The 12,083-nt window shown below is 36.9% G+C and overlaps 1 protein-coding gene and 1 non-coding gene across 2 annotated transcripts in view; both read left to right on the top strand.

The window, feature by feature from the left end:
* TNIP3 (TNFAIP3 interacting protein 3) overlaps positions 1–12,083 on the top strand; it is a 100,948-nt gene that overhangs the window by 29,086 nt on the left and 59,779 nt on the right. The gene's annotated exons all lie outside the window — the stretch shown is intronic.
* Positions 4,063–4,169, top strand: LOC115895939. Its single transcript, XR_004055992.1, has one exon. It is a non-coding gene; the product is annotated as a U6 spliceosomal RNA (small nuclear RNA).

Here is a 12,083-nt window from a genome sequence, read left to right as displayed (position 1 = left end):
AATGTATATTACTAAGCAATTGTTAATTTTTTCATATTCAAAGCTGTATATACTTTATATCTCAGGTAATTTATAATTCCATTAAAAAAAAGTGACAAATTCTTTGGTTTTTCCAAATCTCACTGGAATTTCACATTTAATTGTTATGATTTCTATTACATAGTCAACCACATACAATTACTTCCTATACCAATTCCAGAACTTTAGCTCTTCAGAACCAAATATTATATTCATCCATTTATTTTCTTATTTTAAAAAAAAACCTATACTTTGTTAGCGGAAAAAACTTATTAAAAAGAGCTACCTCTACCATTATCACCAGTTGATCTGTCTTAATTCTTTCCCTTTAGCAATTTACAAACAAAGGTTTAAAATGGATTTTTTTTTTTTTTTTTTTTGAGACGGAGTCTTGCTCTGTCGCGGCCCAGGCTGGAGCGCAGTGGCCGGATCTCAGCTCACTGCAAGCTCCGCCTCCCGGGTTTACGCCATTCTCCTGCCTCAGCCTCCCGAGTAGCTAGGACTACAGGCGCCCGCAACCTCGCCCGGCTAGTTTTTTGTATTTTTTTTTTTTTTTTTTTTTTTAGTAGAGACGGGGTTTCACCGTGTTAGCCAGGATGGTCTCCTCTCGATCTCTTGACCTCGTGATCCGCCAGTCTCGGACTCCCAAAGTGCTGGGATTACAGGCTTGAGCCACCGCACCCGGCCAGATCACAGTATTAGTTTTACACACAAAAGCTATAAAAAGAAAGTATTGTGGATCTTGTCAATTTATTTCTGAGTACAGACAAGGGATCATTTATTCCTGAGTAAATGCAGTGATTAAGAGCTCACCTTGGGCAAATTACTTAGTCTCTGTGGGTCTCCGTTCCCTCAACTCTAAGAATACTGAGACAGTTTCCACCTGAAGAGGGCCTTCTGCAGCCCGAAAAAAAATCAAGCGTATGGTGTTTAATGCAGGGCCTGGCTCCGTGAATCCTGCCATCACTGTGACTAGTCTGGGCAGGAGGTCTGTTTGTTTGTATGTATTTCTACAAGCATCAGCAAGGTGAGGGTAAATGTCATTTCTTTAGCAGAATGCTACTGTTTCCTATTTATGGTATCATCACTCACAAAACCAGTTCACTTCACTCCCTGCTGGTCACTATTCTTACTGCTGAATGCTATCAGCCCTAGTCAGTTTGTTTCTGAAATGTCAGCTATAGTGAGACTTGCTGTTGCTGTCGAGTAATCTAACTTACCCAGTTTTAGGAATTTGTCTTTGAGCCCTTGTATAGCTGCATTACTACAAATACTAGATTTGCTTTTGTGTCAATCATATAAAGAGGATTATGAAGAACAACAAACAATTTTATTCCAAATAACTTCTAATTTCCTGGTCTCTCACATTGTCATGACCCTTGTTAATTCCCATCTGAATTCGATTGTTTGACATGGTATAATAAACAAAGAGAACCTAATGTTTTTGGCATTTCACCTGTGAAAAAATGGTCCACTCTCTATACTCAGAAATAAATAAACAAGGTCTGTAATACTTGGGTTTTATAACTTTTCTAGCCAAAGGTAATGCTGTGAAATAATTCCATTTTAATCCATGTGATGCTGTCTGATGTCAAGGCTCATACCACTGTTGTTTAAAGAATAATTTTAAAAATTCCCTTATATGCACATTTCTTCCTTCTATAATCTCATCTAAAATTATGAGCATACAGACAGTTGATTTTGAAGGTGTATGGGGGTTACACAAAGAGGTTTTTAAAAAATATCTATTGACTTAATTGAGAACTCTTTTTTTTTTTTTTTTTTTTTTTTTATTGCTTTTTGCCCAGGCTGCAGTGAAGTGGCACGACCTTGGCTCACTGCAACTTCTGCTTCTGGGGTTCAAGCAATTCTCCTGCCTCAGCCTCCTGAGTAGTTGGGATTACAGCCACCCGCCACCATGCCAGACTAATTTTTGTAATTTTAGTAGATATAGAGTTTCGCCATTTTGACCAGGCTGGTCTCGAACTCCTGATCTCAAGTGATACACCTACCTTGGCCTCCCAGAGTTCTAGTATTGCAGGCGTGAGCCACTGCACCCTGCTGAGAAGAAGTGTGTGTGTGTGTGCACTTTTTTTTTTTCTGTTGTTCATGGATGTTAGCACTGACTCACATTTCCAAAGGCAGGCTTCTATAATCTGAGGATTCTAACTGAGCCTATTTGTTTATTATGAGACGTCCACTGGGAGGTGAAATGCCAGCCATCAAAGAGAGCAAAGATGAAGACACTGAAGGTTTAGGGGTTTTTTTTGTTTCATGTTTTTCACTATTTGAATTTTGAATATTATAGTGGGAGTATTTCATTTCATTTTCTAGAATCCTTGGGCTAGAATATGCCATCACAGTAATATGATGCACACAAATGCTCTTCCTCCACATCCTTTTAGAAAAACAAAACAAAAACTAAATCATCTTAGTTGCTCCGGTTAGCACTAATTTTGTAAACCCCAAGAAAGATTTATTGGTCTGCATCTTAGTTCCTGCTACATAATGAAATGCTAATTTCATTTTTATAAAATAATTTCTACATTGAGCAAAAGATAATTTTAAGTATCAAATCAGATCTTATTTTGTAGGTTTAATATTTTAATTGCTTTTTTGCACTTATAAAATAATTTTAAACTTATCAAAAATGTTTACAAAGTGCACAAAAATACTTTTTTTCCTCAGCCATTTGGAAATAAGTTACCACTGGAAGTTTAAAGTCTGTTCTATGAGAAAGAAAAAAATTTAAAAAGGTACCACTGGATGATTTAGTATGCATGTCCTATCAACAAGGACATACCACAAGATAACCATCAAAATCGGAAAATGAACATCGTTACAGTACTACATCTAACCCTCAAACCCCATTCAGGTTTTGCCAGTTGTCCTATTAATATCCTTTGCATGAAAAAGGCTTCAATCCAGGATCTTACATTACATTTAGTTTTCATAAATTTTAGTCTCTTACAATCTAGGTCAGTTTCTCAGTCTTGGCTTAACTTTCATGACCTGACACTCTAGAAGATTATAGGCTTGATCTTCTCTAGAATGTCTCTCAATATTCTTTTGGCTAATGTTTCTTTGTAATTAGATTCAGATTTTATAATTTTGGCAAGAATATCACAGATGTGAAACTTTTTTAATGCATCTTAACATATGATCATAGTTTGGCTTTTTCTCATTACAGGTGATTTTAACCTTGATCATTTGATTAAAGTGGTACCTGCCAAGATTCCCCAATGTAACGTTATTCTTTTATATTTCCCCTAGTATTCACTACATACTTGGTGGTGGGAGTATGAAATTATGTAAAGATCCCATTTCTTATCAAATTTTCAGCCACCAGTTTTAGCATCTATTGATACTTCTTACTGAGATTATTACTATGATGGTTGTCAAATAATGATTTCCTAATGGGATAATGTTCTCTACACTTACCAGTAGGCATTCTCATGTAAAGAAAAGCCTTTTCTTATCCCCATTTATGTTTATTTTAACATTTGCATCAGTATAGGTTAATAATTCCTACTTTATTTGATGAGTTATAATATATTTTTATAATTACATATTTTGATGTTGAAAGTATGCCATATTTGATCAATTCTTTGAATTCTTCCTAATTTCTGGCACAAAAAGAAATTCCAGGCTCATCAATTTCACATCCATATGAAGATCACAAAAGAAGAGAATGAATATGAATTTTTGCAATTTTTTCTAAAAATCAGCTTACATATGACAATGTACTGTCTCTTCTCGTCTCTGATAGCATGTCCCAATCCTTTTGTATAGTTCATAAAGCAGAAGTCACTTTTGGTCAGAGCCCTTGCATTAGTTTTGTTAGAGATGATAGGAAATATTCTGAATCAAATCATGATCAGTTGTTATTATGTATAGGGTAATTCTACATATATGAAATGAGAACTGTTTCTGAAAAGCTTCTACAGAGCATATAGGAGGAAAGTTATTGGATATAAGTCTATTATATAAATGTCAAACAATAATTGCAACTTAAAAACCAACTTTATTAAGGAAGAAATAATTGTGCTCACTTCAGCAGCACATATACTAAAATTGGAAGAATACAGAGGTGATTAGCACAGCCTACATGCAAGGATGCAATGCAAATTTGTGAAGCATTACATATTTTTTAAAAGGAAAATAAAAGAAATAATTTTTATTAAAAGTTTTAACATAAATGAGACAAAGGAAATGAGCTATAATTATTACTCACATGTACACCACACATTCTCTATACTCATACCCCCTCTCCTGAACTCAAAATTCAAAATGAAAACCTTGGGGAAAAGTGCAAGCAACCTCAGAAACGATTTTCGACCTGAACTGAGTGCAGAGTGCCCTCTAGAGGCATTATTAAATCAATGCAATCTTTCCAACGGCGGATGAACTGAAGCTCCACAGAAGCTTTTCAAAAGCAGTCCTCGTCAAATAGGTAGAATTACCCTACACATAATAACCGATCATGATTTATTTCGGCATATTTTGTACCATCTCAAACAAAACTAATGCAAAGGATCTGACAAAAAGTGGCTTGGGCTTTATCAGCTGCACGAAAGGATTGGGAACGTGCCATCGGAGATGAGAAGGTACGTTAAGGCTGTCCTATGACATTTTGTAAGCTGTTACGACGTCTTCCAAATATTTCACGCAGAAAGAATGTCTTCAATAATTTATTCCACTATTTCTTAACATTCCTTAACACCCACAGACAGTTCAGACGTCGACTGAGATTGGCAAACTGCTGCAGCGGTCAGACTTGACTTGGCTCGGCATCTTTGTGTATTCACAGGCGCTCAAAAGACTCTGGTGAGGTAGAATCAAAACTTGTAATCATGTCTTGAAAGGAAATTCCAATACAGATGTGAAAAGAATGCACATTTAAACTGTTGTTTCAAATAAATGTCATTTAATGATCAAATAGAAAGGTAATGCATTTCTATTATAAATTTTTTAGACAGCTCTAAAGTATATGGTATCTAAATGACTTAATATGCCAGATATAGTCATAAGAATTATGTCTTTCTCACTACCTTTGTTATAATTTCTGAAGAATTTGAATAAAATTATTTTTAGCAATGGCTGTGTCTTAAAGAAAAAAGTCCTTTCAAATATTTGTCCCAATGAAACTCAGCCTTAACAATATTGGTTTGAGTTAAGAGAATAATTTTAAGATAGTAGTGTTTTGTTATATGATAATAATCTTTACTTAAATACATAGTTAATAAATAACAGCGAGATACTAGGGAAAATTATTAAACATGACTCAAAATTTAGTCTTCTCATATTCCTAGAGAATGTCACAAGTTGGAATGGTACCTGTCTAAAATTCAGGTAGAGATTTGAGAAAAACATTTTGATGAGTTAAAGGACAACTATAGTTGACATGGGATGTGGTTACATGAGGTGAATGTATAAGATATAACTTATATACTCTACTTCATTTTGCAACATAGACACAACTGTAGAATACATCATTTAAATGTTCTTGTTGAAATGCCTACTTCCAAGAACATTAACAATAAAATACATAATTTGTCTGTGCATGTATAGCCAGTTTAACTTTGTTCTCCTCCAGGGGTTTATCAATAGATCCATCTGAGTGTATTTCTACTGTAGAACAGTGGTGTAAAAGCACTAACAGGTGATACAAATGTTAGATCAAGTGCCAACTTTTTCTTCACCTTAATATAGGCGCTCAGCCTTGTTCATAAAGCTAATTAGGAGCTATGTTTCCTATTCTCTAAATCTTTGTGCACTCCTTATAGTCTCTGCTTCTTCAAGAAAATAGAGTTTCAAATAAATAAAAATAACCTTACTAATAGCATGCCATACTAAAATAATAACAATAACAGCAGCAACAACAACAACAAAAACAAGGAAGCTTTTCTCTGTTGACCCATAATGCTATTAAGCTATGTTCTTCCTGTGTCCCTATCAGAGGGTAAATTTCGTGTAATTTTCAACTTTGGAATAAATGGTAGTGAGAATAGCAATGTTTGACCCTCTTCTTAGTTTTGTCCTTTCTCTCTACTAGGGTCCTTGCTCTCTGGATAGAAGATCACATCTTAGCATAACTTGGTCTTCCAGGCTTACCTTAACCATGAAATCTAATGTGACATCATTTTTCTTTGAGCTTTTATGAAGAAACTCTCTGAGAGTTTGTTCGGGGAGTATTGAGCTCAACACTTACCTTTGGTTAAGGTTCTACCCTTATTCATATTTCTTTCGAGTATTGGCCTGACTATAGCTTTAATACCAGGGAACTTGGGAAGGACTTCCGAACTCCAGTATACCTCCAGATCCCTGCTCACTGACATTGACATTCTATGGCTTGTAACAGGTGTGTCCCCTGTTATGCTACTCAACTGTTAAGACTTTGTGAGCCCCTTTTCCCGGAAGTGGATTTACTGAGGCTGAGAAGGAAAGACATAATATGGGTAACTTAGAGTGCATCTGAAGAAGACAGGGGACCAGCTTGCACAGTATTTTTTAATGGGAGCTTCTCCTCTTCTAATTCAGATCTAGTTATCCTTGTCAATTTACACTCTTGTCAAATACTTAATAATCACTGTGAGGCTCTGAAAAATACAATGATTAGCAGGCTAAACCTGTCTCTGCCTTCATTAGGTTTATAATCCAAAGGATACTGAATGTGAGTAAACACGCCAGTCAAAAAGGCCGAGATATGCATGTTTCAGAATATCTTCTGTTAAAACACTGTGTTTTCAAAAGCTCTATATTCTGCTTTAGTCTGTCACTCTGTTTTGTGAATGAGATTGTTTCACCCATGCAGAGCAGTCCCAAGAAGAAGGCCAATCCTATGACAGCAGGATGCCTGTAGGAGGATGTGGTTTCTATGGAACTCTGTTCACTCCTAACCTCTCACTGGGGCTAGCACCAGCACCTGAAGCCATGCTCTATCTCTACTCCAAACTGGCTCCTCTGCCTGCACGGTCCTCCTAGGCACAGCCACAAGAGGTTTGGATCAGGTTTGTGGCATAAGTATAGTGACCTGGCACATCACAAAAGCAGGGAGGAAATAAACAGGAAGCCAGCCAAGAATGCAGATTGAGGGCAATAATAGTGCCCAGGTTTATAAGAAACATCCCCCACCCCATTCTCTGGGCTTTTATTTCAGACATGCAAATGCAATTCTTCGATATCTATTTAAATTTTTAAACCACATAGCCTTGGGTAAAACTTTAGAAATGTTCCTTCTTGTCTGAGGACAGTGTTACTTTCAAAATTCTCTGAGCAAACCCTCTCTCTCTACTACACTCTTAAGCCACAACTGTTAATATTTCCAATTACTAAAATAATTAAGACACCTGAACTCAGGCATCTAAAACACATATACACAGAGTAATTTATGAGTCACTTGTTTCTTCCCAAAATCACCAGGAGCATACTTAGAGTACTAATCATAATAACAAAAAGTAAAACCTAAAAATTACTGCTTGATTAGCATCTTTTAGACAACACTTCTCATTCTGGGTCACATGGATTCCTGATGTTTGAACATCTGTAAGCATTTCCATTATAGAAGAATCTACTGTCAATTCTTCCTTTTCTCGTATTTGAAGATGAGCTTTGTTCTCCAGGGTCTTTCCTGAAAATGATGGTTTATGACATAAGATCAAAGCAGAAAATGTGACTTTGGCAATGGACTGGGAAGAAATATGGCATTTGAGGTGGGCGAGTGTGTGGAGGAAGAAAGAACACTAACATCCTAAATTCTTATTCTGACTTTGCTGTCTATCACTTAGCCCCACTGAGCCTCATTTATTTGTTATGTTAATGCAGGAGGTCAATTAAATGATTTTCAAGTTATTTCTAAGATTGTGGTTATATGTTTTTTCTATTGAATGTAATTATTTTCCTCTTGAATTTATACTTCTTGCCAATACTAACGAGGCAATCATACCATGTAACCATAAAAACCAAGTCTCGTGGTTTGGGTTGCATGCTCACCAGGCATCATTAGTGTCGACTTGAAATTCAATGGTCTTAAAGTACTGATATCCAGGGGTGTTATGGTATAATTTACAAAAAGTTAAAAATATGACACTCATGCAAACCTAAAATGAACCCTTGTCCAAGGTTTTATTCAATGCATTAATTAATAAGGTATCCTGAAACATAAGACAGCTCATTTCAGAAGCATTTGAGGAGCTGGGTATTTATAGGCAATTTAGTAGAGAAGTGTTAGAATAAGATGGTTAGATACAAAACTGCCAAACAAGGCAGTAAACCATAACCTTTTAGATTATCTTCTCCACCAGATAAGATTCTACAAGTTAATGGTATTTATGCTTTAATCAACTAGTACAATTTAAATAAACAAAATTTAGATGAACTCATTAAACAATGTCATTCAACAACATATTGGACCCTTTAGATAATTTATTGGAGACTTCTGTACTGGAGACCTTTGGACAAGTAACAAAAATATGGGGGCTCCAAATATAGCTGAAAATCATTGATCCCTTCCTGTGTCCTCTCTGGCTGCTCACAGAGACTACAGGGCAGATCGCTATTTCCCAATGTTAGTTTGGGAAAAACAGTTCACAATAATACATAACTCAGGGGAAAGTTTTTTGTTTTTTTTTTTTAAGTTTCATTGTCAAATTGGTGAAACCTACTATCCTATTGATAAAATCTAATTCATATTAGTATCATTTCTATTTAATTTCTATGTTGATTTATTCTTGTGAGTGAAGGGCAGGAAGGAAGGAGATTTCTGTCCATGTAAGTTTAAAATAAGCTGTGAAGAAGCCAACACCCAACTGGTATTTACTGAATTTCATTTATTTCTGTCACCCTCACCTCAAACTCTTAGCCTAATAATATTGCCTCCATCATTCTCTGTTCATTTATAATTTAGTAAAGAGGCCCCCTTAAATCAAGATTTTAGTAATAGTATTTGGTTCAAAGAGTCATTGCTGAATTTTTATAACTCCTGCATTGTTAAAAAAAAAAAAAAAAGGAAGGAAAGAAAACATAATAAAAGTGTACTCTTAGACCCAAAAAAGTAGTCACTAGTGCAAATAACTAAAGTTGGGTCAGGGCTTTTAAGATTTTTAGAGGTCATAGCCGGGCGCGGTGGCTCAAGCCTGTAATCCCAGCACTTTGGGAGGCTGAGACGGGCGGATCACGAGGTCAGGAGATCGAGACCATCCTGGCTAACACGGTGAAACCCCGTCTCTACTAAAAATACAAAAAACTAGCTGGGCGAGGTGGCGGGCGCCTGTAGTCCCAGCTACTCGGGAGGCTGAGGCAGGAGAATGGCGTAAACCCGGGAGGTGGAGCTTGCAGTGAGCTGAGATCCGGCCACCGCACTCCAGCCCGGGTGACAGAGCAAGACTCCGTCTCAAAAAAAAAAAAAAAAAAAAAAAAAAAAAAAAAAAAAAAAAAAAGATTTTTAGAGGTCCAGAACTTGCTAGAGACCCTATCTTCAGGAAGAGACGATAAACACATAACACACATATTATTTTGTATTTAATTTGATTTAATCCCATCCATGGACTTTGATCAAAAATATAAGATAGACCTGATCCCTATATCTTATCTCCCAAGCCTCTCCGAGTGTCTGACTTTACAAATTAGCTACATTTCAGTTGGAGGGACCTATAGTTGTTTTCTTTAGAACTAGAGCAGAAATGCCTGGCAAAATGGAAAACCTAAAACAAATTCTTTAGAAATAACACAGCCCTCCATGATCCTGCTGTATTAACAATTGCTGAGATCACTAAGATCCCAGATGTAGAGTAAAAAAGTCACAAGCTTCAGCATGAACTCTTACCCTGCACTTCACGAGTCAAGTGAGCTGGGAGAAGGTGTCTAGCCTCACTGCTTATCCTCATTGACGCTCAAGCTTCCTATCTGAAAAATATGTGTAAGTAAGAGGTAGGGCCCAGAGCAGAGATCATTGGAGCCATAACTCTCAATCAGTTGAGCAGATTCTTGGAACAGATCCCAAGGTGGGGACAACTATGTACCCATGGAACTAATGCAAGGATTATATAGGATCTGTTCTATTGGTGTTTAAAAGTTTGGTAGGGTGTTTTGTTGTTGTTGTTTTACCCTAATGCAAACCTCAGGTCATAGTGTTGTATTATGAGCACAACACTGTTGGATGCGATTATTAAGTGATCTCAAGAAAAAAGGAGGATTTTTCAACTTTAATTCTGCCTCTCAATTGTCAGAATGTTGAGCTTTACAGGAAAAAATGAACTCTGGTAAGTACTTTCTTCTGTGAAATAAATCTAGGTCAAATGGAAATTTATGAAACATAATGAATTTCACTAATGTAAAATATTTTCATGTACAAATTCCTACATTAATTAAAGAATAACCTAAAAGGTTTCCTAAGAATGTTATAAAGCCCAAGTAGGTGACATAATTCTCATTTATTTGAAGTGTGACTAAACTTCTTGAGTATATTTTGAACCCAATGAACATTTTTTGTGCTTTTCTTTTCTTTATGGTGGTATACTAAATTTATGGCTCCTGCTTGCCAAACTTGTTTGTTAGAATGTTTGGTAACTATTCCAGACCCTCAGAATAGTAACAATAGTATTAATCAATGAGCATCTATGGCATGCCTGGCACTGTGCTAAGCATTGTACATATGGCATCACTAAGCCTACTGACAGCCTCACAGTATTACATTGTTTTCCTCTGTTTACAAAACAGTCCAAAAAGGTTCACAGATGCTAGATCCCACTGTTGTGTTCAACTCTAAAAGTGTGTTGATTTTCTACTGCATGACAATGCTTCTTTCAGAGGGTTCATATGCAAGTTCTGAGGCATATTCATTATAATAACAGTGACAATGTCAATCATATTGGCAATGAGAAAAGACAGTAAGTGCAAGTCCTTACTGTGCTACAATCCCCGGAGCTCCACCCCTCCTGTGTCCTTTCCGTTCCCAGTTGGATTCCTGAGTGCTCGAAACCTATCCTTCCCACAGTGGTCAACACTGACACCCACTCTCTCCATAGGTGTGACCAAAGCCCCCCACGTGTGGTCACTTCCATATGGTTCTCTTTTTCTTTGCTGCCACTTCTCCTCTTTCTGTAGTGGTCAAAGTCAGTGAAGCTATAGTCACCGCGCTGAGTCTCACTGTGCACCAAGCCCAGAAAACCACTATCCTCATGAGGGCCCGTCCCTCTTTGGTTGTGGTCCTGAGGGATGTGTGCTGAACCGGGCTCACATGAGAGGACGCAGGGTCCCAGTTCTGAGGCTGACCCTTCACCACTCTGTCCAAATGAAGTGGGACCAGTAACTGCTGGCTTCTAACATGCTTGCCACTAAAGTTGAAACAATTGAACAGTGATGACTGCATGTGATTATTTTTGTGAAAAGTCAGTATCTTGCAATAATGGATACTCAATTGTTGTTTAATATCAAAGAACACATATAATACAAGTAAAAAAGAACAAGACAGCCTTGAGGGCGATACCAGCTGAGCTTGAGTGTCCATTCTGAAGCTGCTGCTAGTGTTTCCTTGCTTACTGATTTGTGTTTCGACTTTATCAGTCCCATGAGTTTGAGTTTATTTATATACATTTTAGATAAGCTCTTAATTTATTAGTTAGATTTGAGTTAATAATTAGGTATTTTGAGTTAAATCTCATCCTGGTGTTATACTTATTCAATAACAAATCCTTATTGACGTCCTACTGTGTGCTAAGAGACCGAGCAGTGAATAAACACAGACAAAGGCCTTTCATCTTTCCTGGGACATAGATGGAGCAAGGGAGAAGAAAAGTAAACAAATATGAAATCAAAATAATAAAAAAATTCGAAGAAGAAAATAAAACAGAATTAAGGGACAATAGTGATGGGGCTGAGAAAGCTAGTTCAGATAGGTTAGTCAGCAGAGGCTTTCGTGATAAAGTGACATTTAAGCTCGAACTGAATGAAGTGGGAGAGCAAGTTTTGCAGAGGAAGAGCAAACGCCAAGGCCTGGAGTGGGAACTGCTTGGCATGTTCCATAAAGTTTGACGATGCAAACGTGTCTGGAGGAAAGACAGCAGGAA

The sequence above is a fragment of the Rhinopithecus roxellana genome, chromosome 2 (genome assembly GCF_007565055.1).
Source record: "Rhinopithecus roxellana isolate Shanxi Qingling chromosome 2, ASM756505v1, whole genome shotgun sequence".
Taxonomy (NCBI): domain Eukaryota; kingdom Metazoa; phylum Chordata; class Mammalia; order Primates; family Cercopithecidae; genus Rhinopithecus; species Rhinopithecus roxellana.
Note: the sequence above shows the minus strand (reverse complement) of the source record. Positions and strands in the feature narration are given on the sequence as shown.